Source organism: Podarcis melisellensis (genome assembly GCF_964234715.1).
Source record: "Podarcis melisellensis genome assembly, chromosome: 10".
NCBI classification, from domain to species: Eukaryota; Metazoa; Chordata; class Lepidosauria; order Squamata; family Lacertidae; genus Podarcis; species Podarcis melisellensis.
Window position 1 is genome coordinate 24,081,210 of NC_138542.1, and position 26,881 is coordinate 24,108,090.

The 26,881-nt window shown below is 42.9% G+C and overlaps 1 protein-coding gene and 1 long non-coding RNA gene across 2 annotated transcripts in view; one reads left to right on the plus strand and one right to left on the minus strand.

The window, feature by feature from the left end:
- FOXP2 (forkhead box P2) overlaps positions 1–11,439 on the minus strand; it is a 352,653-nt gene extending 341,214 nt beyond the window's left edge. The window contains exon 1 of the mRNA XM_081928974.1: positions 10,749–11,439. The gene's annotated coding sequence lies outside the window, so the exon portion shown is untranslated. The remainder of the gene's footprint in view (positions 1–10,748) is intronic.
- On the plus strand, positions 594–20,282 carry LOC309379669. The gene is made up of 3 exons (XR_014172580.1): positions 594–759; positions 8,337–8,385; positions 19,299–20,282. It is a non-coding gene; the product is annotated as an uncharacterized lncRNA (long non-coding RNA).
- The last annotated feature ends 6,599 nt before the right edge of the window (positions 20,283–26,881 follow it).

Below are 26,881 nucleotides of genomic sequence, written 5' to 3' on the forward strand. Positions count from 1 at the left end.
ATAGGGATTGAACCTGCAACCTTCGTGTTATCAGCACCACGCTCTAACCAACTGAGCTATCCATGCAAATTAAGGAATACAGCAGCAAGAAAACCACTGAAGCAACAGAAAGAGCTGGTAGTAAAAGAAATGAAACCAACAGCTTCTGGTTCTACTTCTATAACCATCTCATAAGAACTGTATACCTCCTCTGAAGGAATCTAGCTCTACAGGCACCTACACAGACCTTAGTAGGACTAGCCTGACAGCACAGATGCAACTGTCCAGTGACCAAAAGCAGTGAAAACTGAATTTGACAGAGCCAATGGAACAAATATAACCACAAGGGACCTATAAGCAGTACCAAATAACTGAATAACAACTGAGTGAAGTGATGCAAGCGTCAAATGACTTTAATCTCCAACACCTTTATCCTAAGGAGTAAATAAATAAAATGAATTTTAAAAGTTGGCCTGAACCTAAAAATGCAGCCTTCTCCACTCTCTTTATTCTAGCAAATTCCACCTCTGCAGCATGACAGTTTGGGAGACAAGGAAACTAAGTAAAAAACTGAGTTTATGCAGAAACTTAACACATGAACTATTTGATGATTACAGGAGTGTCCATCTTGTGAAAGCAGTAACAGAAAGTATTAAAAAGCATGACACACAAGATGGAACTTTGTGGCATCTTGAGGCAGAACGATGGTACCTTCCAGGAATGAATGACAGCACCTGTTTCAAAGTGTGAAATATTCCCATGAACAAAAAACATCATTCTGTAAGTGGCCATCAATGTTATATATTACATCATACTCATCAGATAGCAATGGCTTTGTACATTACACAGGTTGAAGTACTGGTCACATATGAACACACCCTTTATTTATGAACAGGTACTGGCTTCCCAATCATTCTCTCCAGAAAACACCTGCTTTTTGCAACAAAGGTACACAGTCTAACTTCTGCTACTGGCAATTAACTTGCAGTTATCTTAAAAGAGGAATGTTGGCTTCAGAAGGAAGTATGGAAAACGGGAATCATAATGGCACAGTGCCAGATTCAACTAAAAAGTTTCACTAGTCGGAGCCACTGCAACTTTTCCCACTAGTGCAATGGTGCTTTCCCCCTCCCCTCCAATAAAATGGGGCAGTCAGGACAACCCAGAACAGCACACCACAGGGAAGATCACTCCATCAAGCCATCATAAATGCTTGCAATTATGGAGCAATCTCCTTAGAGCTACTTTGAATTCCATCCACAGTTTAATAATTGCCAAATAGCTACAATTTCACAACTGTTGTTGGTTGTATTTATAATATAGCATGTGTGTACACTACAAAGACTTGTGCTCTGGAGACACATATAAGCACATTGTGCCGTTTCGTATAGTTCCAACTCTTAATCAGAGAACTATGGAAGTGGCTGGTTGGCTATACTTGACAAGATCACATCCATCCATGTTGGCCTCCCATGATCTGCAGAAGGAGCTTACCAGTCAAGAGCAAAGACAGAACTTCTCCCTCTCAGTCCAATGAATGGCTACCAATGCACCCAAGCCAATTTATTAGGCAATGTATTTTCCTTGAGCAACTGCCCCCCTCAACGAACAAGATAAAGATGTAGAGAGGTACACCAAAACAAAACATAAAATCCACTAAGAACATAGCATGAGAACCATCCTGCTGGGTCAGAACAGAAGTCTACCAAATCCAACAGTGGCCAGCCAGATGCTTCTGGAAATATGTTTCCATAGCTGGGTATGATGGCAGCAGTCCTTAATCCCTGCTATTAATCAATTCTCTACCCCACAACTGATCATCTGAAAAACACAGCCACTGAACCCAGGGGTTTCACATAGCTAATAGCCATTTATAGACCTATATTCCATGTCTAATCCCATTTTAACAGCACCAAAAGCTGTGGCCATAAACAGATCCAGTGGCAGTTAATTCTATAAATCAATCATGCATTGTGTAAAGTAAAGGTAAAGGTAAAGATACCCCTGACCGATAGGCCCAGTCGCAGACGAATCTGGGGTTGCATGCTCATCTTGCTCTATAGACCGAGAGAGCTGGCGTTTGTCCACAGACAGCTTCCGGGTCATGTGGCCAGCATGACTAAGCCACTTCTGGAGAGCCAGAGCAGTGCATGGAAATGCCGCTTACCTTCCCACCGGAGCGGTACCTATTTATCTACTTGCACTTTGACGTGCTTTCAAACTGCTAGGTGGGCATGAGCTGGGACCAAGCAACAGGAGCTCACCCCGTCATGGGGATTCGAACCGCTGATCTTCTGATTGGCAAGCCCTAGGCTCTGTGGTTTAGACCACAATGCCACCCGCATCCCTATTGTGTAAAGAAGTTGACCTCAAATTCTAGTATTATCAGAAAGGGAGAAAAACTTCCACTTATGTAGTTTTTATAAATCTATCTCATGCCCTCTTATCTTTTCTACTAAACAAAAAGCCCTCAAACAGGTTAGCCTTTTCCCATAAAGAAAGAGCTCCTAATTCAATCATTTTGGTTGCTCTTCTATGCACCTTCTCCAACTCTACATCCTTTTTGAGACAAATTATTTGTGTTGCTCTCTGATAACCACGCTACAGATTTATACAACAGCATTATAATATTGGCAATTTTGTTTTCAGTCAATTAACCAATAAACCTGTTCATGGTATTAGCCTTTCTCAATGCTGTAGCAGATAATATTACCACCACAATACCAAGACCCATTTCCTGGGTATTCACAATCACTTCAGATGCTATCAATGTATTTGAAGTTAGGAGCTTTTGCCCAGGTGTGCACCACTTTAAAGTTTTAAATTGAACTTCATTTAGCATTTTCATCAACATTCATCCAGTTTGGAAGGATACTTTTGGTGTTCATCACAGTCTACTTGGGTTTTCACCACAGTGGATAATTTGATGTTATCCACAAACCTGAGCAGCTCACTGCCTAATTCCAGAACAAGTTAGACAGAACTAGTCCTATTATAGATCCTTGGGTACCCCTGTGAGTCATGTCCCCTATTTTGAAACTGTTTGATTTATTTATACCCTCAGGTTTCTGTTCTCTAATCAGTCAAAAGGCCTGCTTCTTACTCTATGAGCATTTAAGTTTATTCAGGGGCAATTTGTTCATAACATGAAATTAAAGTACCAGTATATAATGCTTATGAGAATATATGTATATATTTGAGAATACCTTCAAAAAGTATTCTCAAATGTGCGGAACTTCCTAATGCAGAAGCCACACCAATTCTACCACAGCAACCTTATTCTTCTATGTTTAACAACTCTGGCTTTAATTATGCTTCTCTACCAATTTACCCAAGACAGATGTTATGCTAATGGACTTGTAATTTCCCAGCTCCCCCTGGATCCTTTTTTAAAGATTGGTGTTTATGCTGGCTACTTTCCAATCCTCCAGCACAGAAACTGATTTTAGTGACAAGTTGCATATTTTTGTTAGAAGATCTTCACATTAGGGTATATGCCATTCAGACAGCGTGGCTTGATGATTTTAATTTGTCTATTTGCCCTACAACTTCATCTCTCATCACTTTAATTTGGCCATTCTTCCGACACCCTCCCAGAAAGCACACACAGTTCAAACCCAAGTATCTTGATCCAGTATCTTCAATAGCAAAGATCAATGCTAAGTATTTGTTCAGCTTCTCTGCAATCTCCCTATCCTCCAATAATCCTTTCATACCTTTGTTATGGACTAGTCCAACATCGTCCTGGGATGGTTAGAGGCTTACACTATTTGTTTTAAGGCTTCTAAAATATTATTTTATTGTTACCATGTTCTTGCTCCTGAAGCAAAACAACAGCATCTCAATTTAAAATACAGTGGTACCTCAGGTTACAGACTCCGCTAACCCAGAAATAGTACCTCAGGTTAAGAACTTTGCTTCAGGATGAGAACAGAAATCATGTGGTGGCAGTGGGAGGCCCCATTAGCTAAAGGGATACCTCAGGTTAAGAACAGTTTCAGGTTAAGAACAGACCTCCAGAACGTATTAAGTTCTTAACCTGAGGTACCACTGTAATACAGAAATTGAAATAAATTTTGAAACAACCTCACAATTGACATTTTCAAAGCTGCTAAACGACCCCTACCAAATTGGGCAGAATTTGTGATCTTTTATATTTTCCTCATGTCAGGATTTACACTTTTTAAAATATGCCTTATTGCCTTTTATAGCTTGCTTGACTCTTGCTTGTTAGCCACACCAGTTTTCTTTTGGACTTTCCTGCACCTTCCCTAAATTATATATTCTATCCGAGCTGCTATTGTGGTTTTAAATAACCTCCAAGCATCCTGAAGATATTTTGCCCTCTTCACTCTCCCTTTCAATTTCCCTTTAACAAAGCCTCTCATCTTTGAGAAGTTTCTTCTTCTGAAGAGAAATGTGACCATTGTTGGACCTTCTAGGCAACTCACACTCATATGTTGAATGTGACAATTCTGTTGTTATCGTGTTTAAACCGTTAATATGAAACTTAAGGCAGACAGTATGTTAGATCTGGAAACCACAACTAAAAGATATTTGGATAGAAAAAGACTTACTGAGCTGAATGTTATGTTCCTTAATTAAATTTATGCTTATGTCTGACTGTCTTGGTGTGTGGGTGGATGCTTAGGTAACTATATCTAGCCCCATGTGTCTGTACTTGAGTAACAATAGAAAGATAGAATCCTGTCGCTCTTTTCAAGTCCACTAGGTGATAGCAGCAGGTATTTTAAAGGAATTCTGCACTCAATGGAGTAGCTGAAAGACTGACCATAGGTACCACCCATGGATAGACCAATGTGAGGCTCCCTGGGAATATCACAGACCACTCTGAGGAAGAGTTATTTGCCCAAGGACTCAGTAGAAACTAAGAGGTGCTCAGACCTTTGTATCCTCTACAGATTACAAGTGCCCAGCAGTCAGGATTATTACAGAGTTCTTTGTATTTACTTTGGGGAGAAAGAAGGCCTAAGCGTAGTTTAGCGCAGTGTTCTGTAAAGGTGCCAAGGAAGCACTGAATTCTAGTCTTCTACTACGTGACAGTTTTGGTGATCAGCATCATCCTATTTTTCATAACTTGCTCTAAAAAATTGATGCCTTAAAGCACTTGGTCATTTTATTCTCTTTTTTAAAAATGGGTCAAATGTCAATCCTATTTAGACCCATTGAAGTCAATGGGCTTAAGAAGAGATAAATGTCAGAATGATTAGGAATAGACGAAGCTGTTATACTGATTCGGCTAGCTCAGTACTGCCTGCATTGGGTGATAACAGTTCTAAAGAGTTACAGATAGGAGACTTTCCCAACCCTACTGGGAAATGCCAGAGACCGAAGCTGCAATTTTCTGCATCTAAAGCATGTGCTCTACCACCAAGCTACAACTCCATCTGAACTCTGATCCTAAGCAGATTGGATCCACAAAGCAATCCTACACATATACTCAGAAGTAAGTCCCACCAACTTCAATGAGACTTGCACTCAGGTACGGCAGTCTATGTCAGTGGAAATTAGGCCCCACCTAAGTAATGGATCATGACATAACTTGTCCTGCTGATTTCAAGGGGTACTTAACTTATTATGTATCCAACCTAACATATTTTTAAGTAAGGGTTTCTTCAAACAATATGAATTTTATACATGAAAATTATTGCCACGTGAATGGAAAAGCATACTGTAGAGTGCACTAGCAATACAGTATGTTAGGCATACTGTGAACTATTACATGCAATGATTACCGTAACAGCTCGAAGTTTAATGAGAAGCAAGCCCCATTAAATTCAATGGGACTTACTCCCCCTATGTATGTGTGGTTAAGATTGAAGTTGGCCTTTGCTTAAGAATGAGTTTACTTCTACCATTTAAGTTTTAAAAGCTTATATATAACCACTATTTATGAAAAATAACAATTATGCAGTGATACAATCTAAATCTAAATCTAAACTATTCAGTGTTGTGTATTTGTGTTAAGGAAGGTTGAGATGTATGCCGCAGGACTCGTACAATAGACCATTTATATTATTTCTAGCACACCATTAACAAAAGCCTCAGAAGAGTAATCAGTTTGAGTGCCCCAAAATTAGTATTCAATATTTGTAATGGAACTGATAGCATTCCAAGTTTAACTATGATTTGCAATTTTCTCCACTGACAATCATACCAAAGTACTTCTCGGTGACCTGTGTCCTAAATCATTTTCAGTTCACAAAAGTAAACATCACATTCATAATTTGACTCAGACAACACACAAAGATACATTATTCAATTCTTACCAAGAACCTACCCCAATATTAACCTAGTAAACAGTAACACTTAGTTCCCAAATGCTAATAAATTAACTTTGGTGTGCCAGAGAAGCAAGTTGAGAAGCAATTATCTTAATTTCGAAAGAGAGAGAACAACAGGCCTAACAACAATCAGATAGCATAATTTTAAGATGAAATACTTACGATCTGAATCACTATGATCCTAAATATATTTACAAGGCAGCAATCCTAACCCCATTTACTTACAAGTTTCATTCACTGGAACAGGGTAAACATGCTTTAAGGCAGCTGTAAATTTGTTTAAACTGAATTGCTTTAGCTTAATTTGGTTATAAAGCCTAAGTGGCATACACAAACAACACAACAATCAGGAGTCCGGTACTCTGGTCAACCCATCACATTTTAACAGTGCTTGTAGCAAACATCTTTCAGAAGTATAGATAGGGTTTTCACGCTGCCTACAAACATGCACCATATCTGAATGTAAGTCTCATTTTCAATTAAATAAACCAGCTTTTATATCACATTCCTAGAAAGAACTTGGAAACAGTACTGCCTACAGGCGCACTAGTTTGTGTTCTTCCATAACAGCTGTGCCCCACCTCCCTTCTTTCCTTGGTTGCTACTCAGTGGCCTAGCAGTACTTTTTTATCTTCTCCCACCTACCTCCACTATTTGTGGTAATTAAAGTATGGTCACATTCTACCTAGCACCTAAATCTCAGGCAAAAATTTGAAGTATACTCTACCACAATCAGTGGGGTTTACTTCCAAGTATATTAAGCCTCACAGACATTGGTAACGTATTTAGGATTAAGGAGAATAAACAATTAGCACCAAGATTCCAAAATATAACATCGTGTAAAGTGTTTTAACAAAACATTTATTTTTTTAGACACATAGTTACAAACCGTTTACACATATGGCTATTCTGCAATCTTATCTACTTTAAAATATAGGGGAAATATATTTTTAAAAAACAAGAGGTAAACATGCACTGCAACTCACACATTTATTCATTTTCTTTCAGTTACCAATAAAATCATAATAACCGCTTCTTCTTGGCAAGTAAATTTCATTGAAGTTAATAGGCTTTATTTCCAGAAACTACATTTAGGAAGCCCAAACAGGCAGTCTACAATATGGCAATTTCATAAGCAGTCTACAAATACAAGTGAAAGAACTCCCAAGACCCAATTAAACCACTCCACTTAACTCAGCATAGTCTAATAAACTACTCCAGTTTAACCAAGAGACAGATCAAGTCATTTGTTGGAATGTTTTATAAAGCTGTACCAAAAAATACCAAGCACTCCCTACTTTTCTTAAAAAAAAAAAAAAAGCAACAGAATAGGATATGATCCATATATTATCATTTAAAATGCATGTTGTTTTAATTTTGCACTGTGTAGATTTGTCTACTTTAAGTCGCCTCAATATTTTTTAGTAGCAACCATCATAAAAACCTGAGTAAATAATAACAACTGGCAAATAATAAATCAATGTTTCCGATGTGTTTTCATATGATTCTAGTATGGCACAGTCGCAAAATGAAGAATACAAATAGAGCTCTCATTAGCCTGCACTGATCTTCAACAGATGATGCTTACTATACAAAATAGTAATACCACAACCAGTTGTTTTAAGGGCCCCTATTAGATAATCTGTAAGAGTACAGACAGCATTTTTAAAAAATTTAGTTGGCAGTCACATGATATTTTGGATATGTCAAATTTTAATATGCGAAGGAAAATGAGCCTTTACAAAGTAGTTATTCCAGATAACTAGATTTGCTTGTGCAAAATATTACTATCAATTATAATTTTGCACGTCACAATATCTTTTTGAAAATGGTAGTTGTGCATACAGTAGCAAGCACTGTGTGAATACTACAAACAGTTTATAGTATATTCTTTAAAATTAATATACCGAGTATAGCAACTTAAAGTCTAACTTTAAAGTCACTCCTTTATAAAAAAGAGATCACTTGTATGTTTAATGTAGCATTAGGAAAACTACTTTAAACATTAATGCACTGTAATATTATTAGGCACAATACTTTTTTTCTTGACAGGTTTCATTTATCTGAAGCAGAAGAGAAGCAGCAGCAAAATACCTAACAGGTAACATTTTTGTGATTTATCGTCAATTAATAGTGTGCTCTCTTCCACTTCCCAATTTCACTACAGAGTGACTAATAACTTGATCCATCCAACCAAAGTATATCAAGTATATATCAAATATCTGGATCTAGAACAGCAAAGGAACAATTAAAAATATGGCATGAATTATTTTACACTGTGATCCTAAACTCCTGAATGTGGAATTGGTCAACACTTATGCCACAAGAACTGAGTTGTGGAGTAACACAAGCATAGAGCTGCAATTCTATTCATACTTACCCATGAGTAAGTCCCACTGAATAAAGTGGAACCTACATCAGAGTAAATATGCATAGGACTGCATTACTATTTAAAACAAATTATATATATATATGAGAAAAATTATTTGAATTGAACTATCTATGTAAGAGGAAGATCACTGGAGCACTGAAATCTCTTACACTCAGTTGTGTAACATATTTCATTTTCTACTTCAAAAAAGAACTCTCTCTTCTGCACTGTGAATGCACTGCGAGTGCAGAATAGTCACTTTAGTAACTTTTCCTTAAAGCCCAGTTACCTTCACTCCTAATCATTTGTTGCCATCTGTTATAAATGTATGGGTTCTTTTCAACTTGATCCCACAATCAACTGTTTTCAGTAGAACAGGTACCCAGATGCAGAAAATTCACTCTGACAATGAAAGCAGACCACAACTTCATTTGGAGCAAAAGCTGTTGTACAGTATTTAAGTTCATTTATTAAAATGCCTGCTAAAATGTTTTAGTGAAAAGTTACTTAGACACAGAAACTACATCAAAGAGCTACCTTGGTTTCACCGTGAACTCTGCCCTATTTTTTATTCATCCTTACACTAAGACCTTTTTATGTTTGGGTAATCACTCAGAAACTCGAGCAAAAAAAAAGGCAGCTAGCGTTTTGTTTTATTCCTCACCTTCCCTGTCCTCACGCTCACAGCTCCACAAACAAAGCTCAACATGCCTTAGAGCCATTTACCTACTTGATCTCGAAAGCTCTTAAAATTAAACTTTCACAACTTTCTTGCGTTTTGAATTTCAAGAGTGAAATTCAGGAGAAGACTCTCCCACAGCAAAGGCAGCCAAGAATGCCTCCGGAGCTCCATACAGGTCTGCCATTATTATTTATTAATCTAGCGTTGTAGGCTAACGTTTTCTGTTGCTGTTGTTCAAGGTGAACACACACTCTCCAGCAAGAACAATATATATATAAATAAAATAAAAAACCCACTACGAAAAAGGTGGTGTTAGGAGACCAAAGCAAACGGCAGCAAACTAGCTAAATATATAAATAAATGAAAGGAATGCAGTAACTCGTCCTGGCCAGAGAGGGTACAGGCGAAACACCATGCACGTGCAACTAACTGATGGAAGGAAGAGAAGTCAGTGAATGCTGCTACAGCCCCCCAAGTGTCACAGCTAGGCCCGTCTTTCCACCTCCTCTTGCTGCCAATTTCCCTTTTCCCCTCCATGCATTAGGGTCTGTCTGGCATGGAGGGAAGTGGGGTGTCTCGCTGCTCTCCCCAAGGGCACACGTGCTCCCCGCCCCATGACTCTAAGCTTCCACCTCCCCGAGAGTGACACAAGAGGAGCAGGCTGGGAGAAAACAACACCACACTCTCTGGAATACCACGCCACGTTTTCTCAAGATCTTATGAAAACAGCCGGCAATTAGGTGATTTTTAATACACCTTTTACTTGCAGTGAGCAACTGTTAAAAGTCCGCGCAGGCCAAGTTCGAGAGTTTGCAAAGATCACCTGTACTTCAAGCGCGCACAAAGGTGCAAACACCCACCCACACAAGTCTAGTGGCACCTCAAGATCTTGCATCAAATGCACTGCAACTCAAAGCACATTAAGTCTGCTAAGTCTTTGAGGTGCCACGAGGCTTTCGGGGGGGGGGTGTTTGCTACCCGAGCCGAAGATCGGTCGCGTTAAAATGGGGGGGGGGGTTAACACCCTGCCTCGATTAATTTATAACCAAGAAGCCCTCCTGCAAAAACAAATATGCATGCAAAATTAAGTCTCCGTGTGGGCGTTTGCTTCGGCGAAAGAAAGAAAAGAGGGGCAGGAGTGGGCCACAGCGCTCGCCACCTGCTAAGAACAGACCTTGACACATGTCACCCTGGACACATGGACACGCCATGTTCCCGGCGGCTTGCAGGCAAACTTTTCTTGCAGCCAGGAGCAGCTGGAGAGAAAGCGGGAGGGGGAGGGGAGCCGAGAGTGAGGGCAGGAGGAAAGTAACTAGTCAAACCCCAGACTGAAGGGACAGGGTGGGGTGGGGGGAAAGAGAGAGAGAAGGGAGGGGAATAGTATTTATATATATATATTAAAAAAACTTACCAGGAGCGCACACTGACTGAGCAGGGTCCCGAGGAGATGGCACGGCGGGGGAGAGAGAGGCAGGCGGTGCACTCGCTCGCCGCGCGCACGCACACGCAAATACAAACACACCGAGGGAGAGGGAAAAGTGTTTTGCAGGAGGAGCTGCCGCTGCCGCTGCCGCCGCCGCCGCTGCTGCCAGGACGCGCCAGAGGAGCCGCCGGGTGGGAGGGGGAATCCGAACGGAACAACAACAAGAGAGAAAGAGAGAGAGAGAGAGAAGCAGCAGCGTCTCTGAATGGGCTGGATATTCCTCCGCAGGCGGCGCTGGCTCTGCGGCTCCCGGGGCCTGGGCGGCAGCAAGCAAAGCAAAGGAGCCGCCGACCGAACAGCAGCAGCCGCCGCCGCCGCCAAAGCTGAAGCAGGAGCAGCAGCTGCGCGGGGTCTCGCGTTCTCTCAGAGGCTCGCGCTGCTTCTCGCGTTCTCCCTCCCCCTGGGTGTGGGGCTGGCTCCCTCTCTCTGGATGGAGGGTGCAGCTGCCTCTCGTGTGTGTGTTTGTGGAAAGATTCAGATTTTTTTTTGGACGGGGAAAATGCGTGTGCACGCACGCCCCCCCTTTTTTTTGGGTGGCAACGACTCTTTAGGTTGTGTTCCTAAAGTTGTGTTCCTCTAAGCCAGGGAGGGGCTGCGAGTTTCTTCCCGCCACCACCAGCACTCCCCCCCCCCAAAAAAAAATAAAAGTGTGGCGGGGTCAATCTAGCAAGGTTCCCTCGCCCCCGATGCTGCAGCCTCCCCGCTTGCCAGCCTTCTCCCGAGCAAGGAGTCCTGCTCGCGGAGCAGGATATTATTCGGATTCGCAGTGAAGCGTCCTCCTTGACGTCAGGTCCACCTGCTATGTAAACAAACCACCCGAGAAGTTGTTTGCTCTCCTCTCTCGCTCTCTTTCTCTCTCTCCCCCCGCCTCCACCCTCGCGCCACAACCAGGCTAGCAAACGGGAGAGGGGAAAACAAAAGCGTCGTGTCAAATTGGTTGCGCCACAGCAGCTTTTCGGGTAGTACTCCAAAGGAGCAAGCGGGAGGGGGGGCTTATGCGAAGTGGGGGGGGAGACACTTATCAGAAGGAGGACAGGAAGGACTACAAGAGCCCTTTAGAAAGCCTGCTTTGAAGCGTTGGCACGGGGGGGAGGAGGAGGAGGGGTATGTGTGCAAATCTCCTCAGACTTGGGCCGCGCTTTTCAGAGTTTGGTCAAAGCGCGCGCGTTTCAGACTCCCTCTCCTCCTCTCTCGCCCTGCCTCCCTCTCCCTCTCCGGAGGTTTAGTATGCCAATAAAACTCAGGAGCTCAACTCTGACCTTCAAGCACACCCCACAGCGAGGAAGGCGAAAGGCAGCGGGTGGCCCCACACGTGCTACACTAAACACCCAGCCCAGCTCTCCTTGCAAAGAAAAGCGTGGTAAATCCCGCGCCAGCAGGTTGCCTGCTGCGTCCTCGTCCTCCTCCTCCTCCTCTAAAGGCGGGAAAGAATGAGAGAGACAGGGGTAAATGGAACTGACGCTTGGCTGACAGCTACGCTCCGATGCCCCCCCCCCCTTTTCCCTCCCGTTTGTAGGTCCCACAGCGGGGCTTACGCTTAGGCAAACGCACACAGAACCGCAAACTTACAACGTCCCCCTGTGCGTGTCTCCTCAGAAGTTATTCGTTCAGTGGGGTGGGGTGGGGTGGGCTTCCCGAAAAGGACATTTAGTAACTCCATGTCAGAAAGCGCCGCCTGTTGTCGAGTCAGTATCCCCGAGAATGAGGGTGTGAGGGAGGCACACTGCACATGCTCGGTGGCCCTTCGGTTTTAAATGGAACTCCGCGCTTTCCAAGCCTGAGCGCGCCTGTGGCGAATGAAAGCCTTGCGCGCGCGGCCGCCTCGAACTGTCCGGTTCGAACTCGCTGCTAGAGCGAAACTGGCTCCCTTGGCTGAGCTCCGGTTTCGCACACTAGAGAACCGACAACCCCCTTCCCTTCCGCCATAGTTGCTGGCCTCCAGGCAGACGACTAAGGCCCACCGAGCGCCCGCCCGCCCTCAAGAAAAGACGACGAAACTTTTTGGACGAGATGCAATTAAAAGCCCATCCATCTCCTGCGTTGCAATGACTAATAACGTCACCAAAAGCCTAAAGAGTCTGGTGGTGGCACCTCTAGCTAGCTTTACTGCACGCAACGCGAACAACTCCGAAAGTGCATTGTAACTTCTGCTCGGGTCTGGCAAGGGGTTTCCCGCTGCGCTTTACACACACGCCTTGCAGAGCCATGAAAACGGCCAGGCAACCGCCACATATCCTTCCCAACACCTTTCAGCCACGGATCGCGTTTCCAGCTGAAACAGTTGTTGCCCCTCACCCCAAAAGCAGGGGAAGGGAAGCCTGATCAACAGTGCAGTACTTTAATTTTAAATACATGCGCACATCAGATTTTTCAAACCGCGTGAACATATGGAAGTGCAATCGAGATAAATAATTTCAAGTATTCCGGCTTTTTTTTTGGCTGTGAGAAAGTTTCTAAAAGCAGCAAAACAAAATGAAATACCCGCATCGCAAGTTTCTAATCGTTCAACTTGATTTCATATTTCTGCATCATTTTGCAAGGCTACTGCTTGGTCGGTGATTAATTAAGAAGTGAAAAAGGAAATCCTACATTAAAATCTCGCGGATTTGCCTTGGATTTAATTTGTTGGTGGGACTTTTTGAGCGCTTTTAAAGAGAATTCAAAAAGTTCTTTTAAATTAACCGAAGATCTGAATGGAACACGACCGTCGCTCAGAATTAATGCGAAGTGTTTGTTTTCGGCTTAGCGTGTTACGCAAATGGGAAAGTTTCTCGCGACGCAGTTATTATAGGTTGCCCACCGCCGGTTGGAAAGCGCTCGCGCGCGGTTGATAGTGGTGGGGAAGGGTATCGGAAAGGACAGAAAGGAATTACTATGCAAATTTTCTCTTTCGCTTGGAATTTGGACGTTGCCCACATCTTTACTCATAAGATGAAAGCAAATTTGCCCTGGTTGTCCCCCCCCTTCCCCGTTCAAGATTTCCCCCAAGAAACAGGAGAGGGTGGAAAAAACAAAAGTCGGAAAGGACTCGGCCACACTTTGCTGAACTTTCCTTTTTGTGGGGTTCCAATCGCTCCACTGCCGGAGAAGTGCAAAAAGGTGCAAAGTTTTGAACCGTGTGCGTCTCATGTTTGGACAATTATTGGTGGGTTTTTTAAAAAAAAGTGCGTTCTGCAAAGCAGCTATTCCCGCCATTCCTCTGGCATACTTTTCGGAGTGTGTTTGGAGGCGCCTGGGCAGCAGATGAGACTACCCTTCCCCTCCCTTGCTCAGGTCTGAGAGGCAAGGGAAGGCGGGGGGAGAGAAAGCAGGAGGTGCGCAGGACGCAGGTTTTGCGGAGAGCCGAGGGCTCTCTCCTACCCAGATTGCTAACTCTCAGCCAATGGGGCTCCACCGGGTTCGAGAGGTGAAAGTTCAGCCCAAGGGCACGCGCACTCCAGGCTATTGACTGCTGCAAGGCGCGGAGTGCTTGTTGATGGGTGGTCGTAAAACATCTTCATTTGCCTCTCGCAACTCTTTTTGTCTTACCTCCGCCTTCTTTAATTGTCCGAGTTGCTCATAAACCTTGATGGCTCGTTAGCACCGCGAGCCTAAGAGGCACGTTTACTTGGGAGGAAAGACGCACTGGTTTCAATGGGACACTTGCTCTCTCTCTCTCTGTTTTTCCTCCCTCTTTGATTATTTGTTACTTCAAAGAGGGGAGTTCTAAGCCTCGTCCCTAAATGCATTTATTCGGCCGCGATTGCAGCGGGGCTTGCTTCCGAGTAAATGTGCCGTGGAGCGTTAGGCTGCGTCGCTAAGCATACATGGTAGGGATTACTTGAAACCATTCAGGCACTTATATTTTATTTTATTTTACTGCCAAGCTCATTTGTTTAGGATCAGGGCGTGAGTCCTGCGACTCGGGGCTTCCTCGAAGTTGAGGAAACCACAATAATAATAAAAAGTTTCTCTAAGCAGTGTGGGCGCCAGACATCAAGAGGAATCTGGGGGCGAGATGAACGGAGAACGAATACTCCAGTTCTGGGCAGATCTTAAGTGCCTCCAGACAACTCCCGTGAACCTTCAAACGAAATAATTCACCGAGCGGGAAAGCAAGCAGCTCGCTCTCTGGCAACGCGCAGCCGGCAGCCTTGGGGCGCAAGGTAGTGGTTTTCTCTCTCTCCTTCCCAAGCGCGGCGCCCGGGCCAGGCGAGGAGGCTCCGGGGCAGCGTGGGGATGTTCTCCCCAAAGGTCCCGATCTCCTGGCAGGCATGTCCAGAGCACAGTTTCGGCGGCGGGGGAGAGTCACCCGTTTCCTTTCGCCATCCTTTTTGTGCGTGTGACGAGTTAAGCTCGCGGACCAAACAAAAAGGCTCAGGAGCTGCCCAGCCTGGAGCCCAGACAGCGGCCAAGTTCGTTTGGCTGCTTGATCCGAGCGTGCTTTTCTGACATGCAGCCGCCGAGTCCAACCCTCGCCCGCCCCCCATTGAAAAGACAGAGGAGCTCAAACCGAATCCGTCCCCTTGCTTCAAAACCTGTTCCAGATCTCGCGCCTCTTGGAGTTCCTCGTTTCGCGTTAGTTTTAACTCAGAATTTTTAGACTGCCTTTTGTTTCAAAGGAGAGCTTTCAGATCTCTCCAGTTCACGCAGATAATCGCCTTGTTGTACTCAAGGGGGATACTACCCACCTGGCGAGACGAGGTGTGTGTGTGTGTGTGTGCGCGCGCGCGCCTTCTACTGAAACTGGATTAGGAGGTCGATCTTTAGTACATTTTCTTAGGAGTAAGGATTCCTTACAGTGGCAATTTACTTTGAAGTTGACCTGCCAAAAAAGGGAGTGAGCACAGTGTGCTGTTGTTGTTCTTTGTGCATGGCAAAGTGCACCACGCAGTAAAACACACAAAACAATTCCCCCCCCTCGCCCCACCCCAGGGTTCTTATACTTTTTAAATCAAAGTGGTTATTACGCATGAATTACCCCCTTCACTTTCTGGTTTAAGTACAAACTGGGTCCTCCCCCGCCCTCCTTTGTTCCTGTTTTGGGCTTGATATTTTCAGTCCAATCCCGAGTTGCATTCTATTCCTCGCTTCAAACAACCCTATTTCAAACGTCTTCTTTTAATTAATTTAATGTATGTCTTTTCCTTGCGGCTGTGTGTAGATCAGATTGCCATTTTTCATTATGATTGTTTGTAAAGGCATGGAACAAAACAATAAACAGGGTGTTCTTCAAAATGGGATTATTCCTCTCTGCGCTCACACACGCACACACTTCTCCCGCCCGCCCCCCAATTGTTAACGGAGATAGTTCGGGAAGGAAAGAACACGCTGGCTTTGAAAAACCGAAATCAAATCAAGGGGAATCTTCCTTAACAACAGCAAAGGAGTGACTAAATTGGTGGAGTTACACCACCATCTGTCGTTAAGCTTCGGGACTACAAAACTCGCGTAATAATAAATCTTAATGAGAGCTGGCACCCCCCCCCTTTACCCATCTTATGCTTCCCTGACAATTAGACTCACATGTAAAGCACATGACATTGGGAACTGCAGTTTACCCTTCACAGAGCAATTCCCAACACCCGTGACAAACTACATTTCCCATGATTCTTTGAGGGAAAAGTCATGCTATGCAGCCTCAGTTTCAGCTTCTAACACCTAGTGGTGTTCATGTAATAACATTGTGATGCTGTTCCAGCTGTGTACTACGCAATCTGCCCCGTCTTCAGGCATATGGTGCTGGGCATCTTTTTTCTGCCAGCAAATCCCTTCCACCTTCACCAAGACTGTGAGCTGTTCCTATTTGTTCTGGGTTGTTGTTGGCTGTAGCTCTCATCACACCTCTCCACTGACTGTGCTGGCTGGAGCTCATGGGAGTTGGAGTCCAACGACATCTGAAATGCCACGAGATTAAACCACATCTTCCCCAAAGAATCCCGGGAGCTGTACTTTCTACGTGGGGCTATCTTTGAAGGTGACCCAGAAACTACAATTAATCCAAAATGTGTCAGCTAGACTGGTGACTGAGAGTGGCCACCAAGACCATACAACACCGGTCCTGAAAGACCTACATTGGCTCCCAGTAAGTTCCCAAGCACAATTAAAAGTGTTGGTACTGACCTTTAAAATCCTAAACGGCTTCGGTCCAGTGTACCTGAAGGAGGATCTCCACCCCCATCATTCAGCCCAGACACGGACACTGAGGTCCAGCTCCAAGGGCCTTCTGGTGGTTCCCTCGCTGAGAAGTGAGGTTACAGGGAACCAGGCAGTGGGCCTTCTTGGTAGTGGTGCCTGCCCTGTGGAACGCCCTCCCATCAGATGTCAAGGAAATAAACAACTATCTACTTTTAGAAGACATTTGAAGGCAGCCCTGTTTAGGTTGTTTTAATGTTTGATATTTTATTGTGTTTTTAATATTCTGTTGGAAGCTGCCCAGAGTGGCTGGGATATAAGTAATAAAATTATTATTATTATTATTATTATTATTATTATTATTATTAGGGTGCTAGGAATTGTAACTCTGTAAGGGATAAACACTAGAGTTCCTAGGGAAAGGGTGCACTTTATGTGTGCTGTGTACACAGCCTACTACTTTTCTTCAAATACACAATGGACGATCCAATCCTAAATATGTTAACTCAGCAGTGAGTCCAACTATGGCACCTTACACCAAAATTATTTTGCATAGGTTTGCAGTTGCAAAAATCCTGCAGGATTTCCCGCTTCTCTTTTCCATAGCCCGCAGCATTCTGTCCAATCTCTCATTGTCACTTCAAGATATATATAAAACATCTAACCTGTGAGTGCTGTTCAGTGCTCTGATCAGCCGAGGGTCTCCAGGTAGTCAGAGGGCCTTTACAGAGGTAGCACCTACAATAAAGAAGAGCCCGCCCACCACAGATAGGCATGCACTAACCACATTAGGGTTTTGGCATATCTTAAAAACAAATCTGTCCTCCCAGCAATAGGAGCCAACTCCTAGGGAAAGTGCTTACCTGGCGGGGCTTACCTGCCCCCCCCAATATTTTATTCAAGTTGCACTTCTGCCTCCCAGGCTTTTACTGAATATAAGTATTGGTCTGGCACATAACACTATTTGTTTACTGTGGAGACTTCACTTCTAATGTAAAGCTGTAAAAGAAGAAATTATTGTATTAGAGTTTATTGGTTGATAGTTGTATTATGTTTTGTTATTGCGGACAACTTTGTGTGTGTGTTGCTGGAGGCCATCACAAGGGGGCAGAAGGAAAATAAAGGGGATATTGCATCTGGCACATTTTGACTTCAAAATCTGAGTTCCCTTCTTTGGGGTAGGGCCCCCAAAGTATAGACCATCCTTGCCTACCATTGCTCCATGGTGTAAAATATAGTTCAACGGAGTCCTCTCAGGGTGACTGATGAACTCTTCAGGAGCTGATGGAATGTGCTCTTGACCTCAGCTTCTTCACTTCTGCCTTCTCTCAAGGCGCAATTCTATCTTTAGTAACCCCCCAAAAGGTGAGGGAGAGGGTGTTCCAACAGTTCTCTCAGGCTATTGATGGTTCTTTCAGGAGCTGATGGTATTGTACTCCATGGTCTGGGCTTGCTCGCTTCTATGTGGTCCGTTTGGCGTCCCCCCCCCCCGGGCAAAAAAGAAAACAAAACACTTTAATGCAGGCTACTTAAAAAAATAAAAGTTTGGACACAATCCAGAAAACAGTTACACCATTTTGGTGTTACATTGTTTTGGGATTTTCATACATTTTAAAGAAACCATCGAACAATAATACAAATGTATCTCTTCAAGCCAGGCACGGCCAAACTTGGCCCTCCAGATGTTTTGGGACTACAACTCCCATCATCCCTAGCTAACAGGACCAGTGGTCAGGGATGATTTGGCTTTCGGCTGACATAATCCCACTAACCAAGCTGACAGTACACAGCAAAAAGGGAAGGTGGGAAAGGGCAGACACCAAAAAGATCCACGAGGTTCTGTCAGTTTTATTGGAAGGGTTTTGAATTATCTGTTTCACGGAATGCTGTGTATTATTTGATTTTTCCATTAATCTATCTACCATTATATTTATATCACGACCTTCCTTCCAAAGGAGCACAGGGCAGCAAACAACAATGAAGTAAAAGCAATACAATTAAAAATAAAATAAAACATATTCAGAACATTTAAAGACATTAATAACATAAAAAAATTAAACTGTGTAACACTTACAAGAACAGCAATAACGAAAGTGTTCTTGAATATATGTAGAAAACTCTCCCCATTCAAAACACACTCTAGGGCAACAATAACAACTGGAATAAAATTAGCAATCAAGCCAATTTATAATGCTGAAAAACAAGTAACACACAAGACAATTAATTTAAAATCGGAGTCCAGTGATTTATGAGCTGGTAGCTAGGAAGAAGAGATTTCCAAACATCCTATTAGGGCTGCTATTATCTGGGAATCTGAAGCTTCTATCAGTTTTCTGTCAGTGCAATTTTTGTTTTGATTTGCAGAAACAAATAAGTGCCCCTGGCTTGTAAGATTGGATGGATTTCTCGTAAGGTGGGCATCTCCAGTTCACAAACACACTCCTCCACCATCAGCATCTAGGCTGGTATTCATCCAGTATAGAATTCCGTGTGAGCCTGATCTCTCCAAGATCAGCAGAAGAAGTTCTGCCAGATGCTGTGTACTGGGAGGTATTGCTTCCAGCTGAGCTGCTTCAGCAGGGCTTACCAGGGCTTCAGAGAGATGGAGCAGAAGAGCAAGTGGTTTAACAGCTTCAGGAAGGAAGCCTTTATTCTACCAGATACAGAAATACTCCAGTGAGACTCAAGCAAACCACGTTTTGGTCCAACAACTCTCACAATGTGGAGATTCCTCCGGCTGAGCTTTTTGGGTGGTAACAGGCACCAAAAGCGAGCCTTGACTTGTTTGTTTGATAAATGTAATTTAACCACACAAACTGGGGGAGGTGATGCCTTTTTGTTGTTCCCTTCGAATTCAGCATGTTTGCTTAGAGCAAAGAGGGCTTATGTTTTAATAGCTGCAATTGTACAGCTTATTGAGAGCTGCTTCACTTTAGCTCATTCTACCCATCACACCCAATATTCCTGCATTGCATGGCCTTTGCGAGTTTGGGGAAACATATTGCTGCATTTTTAAAAATAGTGCCTTAGTGGAAAGGGGGAGATTATGCTGTCAAGAACTTGTGAAAGATCATTGCAGTTGAGAAATAAATTGAACACATTCCTAAATGTTAGCAATATTTCAGGGGTGTGTGGATTTTATACTTACCAAAGCCTAACCACACAAATCCTTAATGTGCAGGAAACCTCCTATTAAAGTAGGTAAGGATTGCAAATATTCAAAATGAATTTTCAATAGCACTTGAATTGCATCATCTTCTGTACTGGATTAAAAGTGGGATTTCATTGCTAGATCCCAAAGTTTGCATGGAAAAGCACCCCCCAAAACAAGGGGTTCAGCTCCTCACGTCCCCCATTTCTGAAACATTACTCCTTCTGTCCTCCCCTCCCCCATTTTTTCTGGTGCTACCACTGCCAGAATGTACTCCTAGTATTCAATTTAGCATCATGATGAAAGTTATTTTTAAACTGAGCATGATGATGATTGCTACCTCAGGCATGGCTTTAACAAAGTTTAAAATGTCTGGTGTTTTAGATTCATCCTTTTAAAGAATAAAAAGCATGTGTATTTATTTTATTATTTTATTTGAATAACGTATATATCACTTAACTACTTGTCTCTTGGGATGCGGGTGGTGCTGTGGTCTAAACCACTGAGCCTTGGGCTTGCAGATCAAAAGGTCGGCGGTTCGAATCCCCGCAATGGGGTGTGTTCCCGTTGCTCAGTCCCAGCTCCTGCCAACCTAGCAGTTCAAAAGCACGCCAAAAGTGCAAGTAGATAAATAGGTACCGCTCCTGTAGGAAGGTAAACGGCCTTTCTGTGCGCTGCTCTGGTGTCAGTGTTCCACTGCGCCAGAAGCGGCTTAGTCATGCTGGCCACCTGACCCGAAAAAACTGTCTGCGGAAGCGGCCGAACGCCGGCTCCTTCGACCTGTTAAGCGAGATGAGAGCTACAACCCCAGAGTTGTTTGCAACTGGACTTAACTGTCAGGGGTCCCTTTACCTTTACTTGTCTCTATGTGGTTTACAGAGATACAATACCTAAAATAAGAATCAGTTACACTATAAAATCAGACTTCAGTTAAAATGCTTGATGGAACAACAACAACAACAAATTCAGTAGGCACCAGACGTTTGTTAGGGCACATTTGCTAGATTTTGTTTGTCTGATTTCACCTGGAAGGGAATTCCATTAAACTGGGCTCACAGAGCTCTGGGTGGATTTGGGTGATGCACTCAGACCATGGGTGGCTGCTAACAGGTCTCAATTATTGGGCAGGGATATAAGGAATAAGACAATCCTTCAGGAATCCTGACCCAAATAGTTAAGGGCCTCGTAAATTAGTACAAGAACTTTGAACCTAACCTGGTTGCAAATGGGCAGTCAGTGCAGATTTTTGAGCACTGGCTTTATGTGCTGGCGATAGTCTGCAGGAACCATTTAGCAAGCAAACAGAAATTAAATGTTGGGGCTTGAGAGCCACGGAATATGTAGCTCAAGCACAGGGAGGCAATTTGTCCCTTATGAAGTGGACTGGCAATATTGGAATGCTGTGTGAGATGAATTTAATTGTTCTCCATTGCTCTGTGCTGCAGCTCTGTACTACTGTTTTCTTTTTTTCTGATTGTTTTTGTGGTTTCTATTTCCAAATGATTTTCAAATGTACAGTTTTAATTGTTATGTTTCTGTCACCTACCCTGGGAACATATGGCAAAAGGTGGGCTATGAAAGCAAGTATATAATGAAATAAATTGTTCTTTTGGGCAAATAAGCAACAGGGAAGTACTTGGAGTCAGCAGCTGTCAAAGTTTATGACACGGCACTCACCTTCTAAACTTACTACATCCTCTGTGACCTGAGGATGTTCACTTTGACAGCAAATGGTGGAATATTAGCCATATTTGTCCATGGCAGCAAAAATCTCAACAAGACTGGCTTGAAGACTGCCAGTATTTACAGTTTAAAAAGAGAGGCTATTGACATGGACTTTAGTGAATTTGGACAGACAGAAGTTCATATGAGCCATCTCAGAAAGGTAGTTTGTATGTAATGTGCTTGCATACCATTTTAAGCCGAGCTCTAATGTAACATCTCCCCCTTTACCACTTTATCAATTAGTGTTCTGTTTCAGTGGTTTGACATCTGTAACCAATATAACAGTGTTTTGCACAGAAGGGCATCCCCAGTGTCTTACGGACTGATCAACTAAGTGCCTTTGGTGTGTGTTGAAACGGACAAGGGGAGGCACTATGAGGGGCAGTAGTCCAACGGGGATTTTATTTTGTTAACTGTTAGGATTTAGCTTGCCTAGAAAAGTTGTCTGTAAATGATTTAGTCCTATTGAACTCAGAAGAACTACAGTACACTGCATGGTTTCCTCTGAATGATCACTACTATGGTTACTGTTATTAACATGCTGTCTTGCTCACTGAACACTGTACTTGCTGGCTAACCCCCCACCTCCACCCCAAACACACGAGTTACATAGCTGTCACTGGGCCATGCTCCCATATACCGTATTTTTCGCTCTATAAGACGCACCAGACCACAAGACGCACCTAGTTTTTGGAGGAGGAAAACAAGAAAAAAAATATATTCTGAATCTCAGAAGCTAGAACAGCAAGAGGGATTGCTGCACAATGAAAGCAGCAATCCCTCTTGCTGTTCTGGTTTCTGGGATAGCTGTGCAGCCTGCATTCGCTCCATAAGACGCACACACATTTCCCCTTACTTTTTAGGAGGGAAAAAGTGAGTCTTATAGAGCAAAAAATACAGTAATTCCCAGAAAACATATATCTGAAATAGATGGCTGGTGAAATACTCCCTAGGAAAGCTATACTTCCTTTTGCTGCACAATTTCTCTGGAATTCGTATCATTTTAAATTTGAAGTTCTGCGTGCTTCCCTTATTTTTATTCCAAAGATTTATAAAGCACTTGACCAAAAAATGTCTCCAAGTGGTATACAAAGATGCAGTGAATGGTAGTTTCTAGTGGCCACTAGAGCTTCAAAAGTGAGTATGAGCAAGTGACTCGCACTTCCTTTTCTGGTAGTTCTAGGCCAGGGGTCAGCAAACTTTTTCAGCAGGGGGCCAGTCCACTGTCCCTCAGACCTTGTGAAGAAGAAGAGGAGTTTGGATTTGATACCCCGCTTTATCACTACCCAAAGGAGTCTCAAAGCGGCTAACATTCTCCTTTCCCTTCCTCCCCCACAACAAACACTCTGTGAGGTGAGTGGGGCTGAGAGACTTCAGAGAAGTGTGACTGGCCCAAGGTCACCCAGCAGCTGCAAGTGGAGGAGTGGAGACGCGAACCCGGTTCCCCAGATTACGAATCTACTGCTCTTAACCACTACACCACACTGTGGGGGCCCGGACTATATTTTTTTGGGGGGGGGGGAATATGAACAAATTCCTATGCCCCACAAATAACCCAGAGATGTGTTTTAAATAAAAGGACACATTCTACTCATGTAAAAACACACTGATTCCCAGGCTGTCCACAGACCGGATTGAGAAGGCAATTGGGCCGGATCTGGCCCCTGGGCCTTAGTTTGTCTACCCCTGTTCTAGGCCTTTGCTAAAGGGTAGAAGCATACATCTCCTTTGGTGGGAGAATCCCAGTATTTCTCCCTGGATGTGAGAACTCTGCTGTAGGAAGCCACTTCTTGTAACCAGCAGCCGTAGAACAAAGCCAGAAGTAAGGACTGGAGGATAACCAAACAGAAAAGAACTCTGGAAGACCTTGTTGGTCAAGAAGATACTAAACAACCCTAGAAAGATGTTGCAACATATACTTCAGTGGCTTATCACACAGGATAATTGCATGCAGAGCTGAAGGTTGCCAGTTCAAATGCTAGCAGCTCCTAAAGGAAAACTGAGCATCTTCCTGTTTTGGATAACACTCAAATGGAGAGGGGGGGGATGAATGTGAGTCACTGGTGCTCCCCCACCTCTGTGCTTCTTCTGAACATTCAGAGTAGCTCATAATTAGCACCACCACTTCTTCTGCATAACCAAAAGTAATTAGCACCCAAGGAATTGGAGAGGTTCAAGACAGACACAGAAACACCAGAGAGCAAGTAAGGTGAAAATGAAGGAAGGCTACATGAGAAATGTCCATAAACAGCTGGAGAGATTTCTCGAATGCAGCATGGCAATAATACCACAATCAGCTTTTTACGTTTCTTTGTGTTTTTAAATCCTACTCATTCCCAAAGGCTCTGATTTATAGTTGCAGTAAATGTAAAGTAATATAATATAACAGAAAGTGTAAAAAAGGTTCATGTGAAAGTTTACCTCTCCCCCACTCCTATATATATATATATATATATATATATCACACACACACACATTATTTACAGGCTTCCCTAGAACAATGATATATCTGGGCCCATCTCAGAAAAGAAATAGCAGTTTTAAAACACAATGCAAAATAAGTAAAACACAGCACTAGAACGATATTCCTTGTATCTTTGATCAGACTGATTGCAATATTTTCTCTGCTTGCATTCTAAGTTTAGTTTCCCTCAGCACAGAATAACTGGGCTCTGCTCAGTGGGCGAGAGCAGTTGGATGCAACCTTGTCAACCGCCAGAGACATTTCTACATTGTATGGTCATATCACCTGGAAAATCCCTCAGAGCCCTCAGAAATCCACTAGCTTCCAGGGGTGGACCATTTTAATAGGTCCTCCATCCTTACAGAGAACAGTAACTGTGAACCTAGACACTAGTAGGAAGTACTCTGACTAATCATGACCAGAAAAGAGATGTAAAATCCTCTACTTTCAAGCCAACTTCTTTCCCCCCCTAGTAAACCAAATCAAGAGCAACTCTGTGGTTGCCATGGCAAGCCATGAAGTCCTGAGCCATCCCAGCTACGTCAGTCAAATTGAATTCCTAAAGACTTCATCCACCTACACCTTCTGAGTCTAAACTGGTGCTGAAGAGGCCATCCAGATTGGCACAGCTGGAAGAGACCAACTCAGCTAGGTCAGTGTCAGGCAAGCCTCCTCATTCACCATTAAGTCATGGATAAGAGAGAATTTATTATGAACCGACTTGTCACTCGGCAACAGCACTTTTTAGTTCCATTCTTCTAAGTTTCCCAACTTTCCAAAGTTTACAGTATACAATGTATATGTCACAGCCACATTAAAACCTTCCCACCATGTTGTATCTCATGTTTCACTCAGAGAGCTCTCTCCTTCCTTTCTGATGCTTTCCAATGTATTATTTACTTATTTCATAAAATCTATATGACGATTAGAAACAACCCCCGCCGTTTCAATGAGAAGGATAATCCACTCCCTCCCCCAAAAGATCACTTGATATTTGCTAACTGTGTTATAAACTGCTGAATATAATGGCATGCCATAACTTTGCTGAAACCTGCAATAATTACAAAGTTCATTACGGCAGATAACACTTACAACAGATCAATCAGATTTAGGCTACAATTCTATGCACATATATTCAGAGGCTAGGCTGTGTACACATGATACCTCTGAAGCACACTCAAAGTACCCACCAACACCACCACTTCTCAAAATTTCTGGGCACTGAAAAAAGTTTCCCCACTAGTGCTGTAGAAAAACACACTGTTAGGCTTCAGTCCTAAACACAGTTACTAATGTGTAAGCCCAATTGGACACAGTGGAACTTACTTTTGAGTAGATATAGCTGACATTGGACTTTGGACATATTTTTTTGTAGCTTCTGTTTTGTTTATTTAATGTAACTCCTTAATTTCAGTCACCAAAATACTACAATTGAATAATAATAATAATAATAATAATAATAATAATAATAATAATAATAATATGGAGAGCAGTATTTGCCTGTGGAATGTGTTTTTAAAAAATAGATGACTTCAAGTTATATTTAAAAATATGATGCACAACTATTTTCATACGATTTTCAACAATAGAATGCACATAATCTTCTGTTTCTTTGCAATGTATACTAATGCATGCTAATATTATTGTAATTGTTATGTCTAAACCACTTCATATTTTTAAGAAAAGAATCTCAAAGCGGATATCTACACTAATATGCGCTCATGTGATTGTCATTTGTTTCCAACTTGATGCATTTTTAAAATAAAAAGTAGGCTTTGATTGCAAGTGAAATATGAATATAAATGAATCTTCTGGAATGACACCATGTATGTATGTACAATGTATACCTTAAACCTTTGAAGGACATTCTATCAATAATAGCTATTTGGTGCCACCTAGTGGTTAATAGGTTATTGAACTGGTTTAACGGCATCTGTTTTAGGTCATTCTCAATATTTAAATTCAACACTTTGAAACTAATCATGACAACACACTGTTTCCCCATATGTGTACAGTTCAGATACCCCCCCCCGAATACCACATAATTAGGGTTGCTTTGCAGACCATCATGTGTCCATGCCATGGTGGTAAGGAAACTGTATCCAATGCCAGTTTGTCGACGTTTAATTTGTGTGCTTGCAAAGCTGTGCTTACTGCATGAATGACACTGGTTTCCTGTGCATGCGTGAAACATGCGATGCATGAAGCGCCCCAGAGGGTTCCATTAGGCCAGAGAGTTTGTGCTTTCAGTGCATTGAATTCCCTGTTCGTTGGACTTCTGCAATCTTTTCTTGCTGTGCTTTGCACTGACAATGGGGAACCTTAATATCTTTTGTACCATTTAAGGTGTCTTCACACATGTGCATTCATCACTGGGTGACGAAAAGGGAGGAACAGAGTGTCCAAAACAGCCACAAAGGGAGACACAGGACTTTACAGCCCCACTTAGCTCCCTCGGATTGCTGAGGTTTGGAGAGGCGCTGAATGTGACAAATAGCAGCATGGGGAGGAGGACGGCAGAGCAGAAATGGTCCAGTCTCCATCCCTCAATGTTGCAGCCTCAATCCAAATCATTCAACTCATGACTGCTTTGACTTTTTTTAAAAA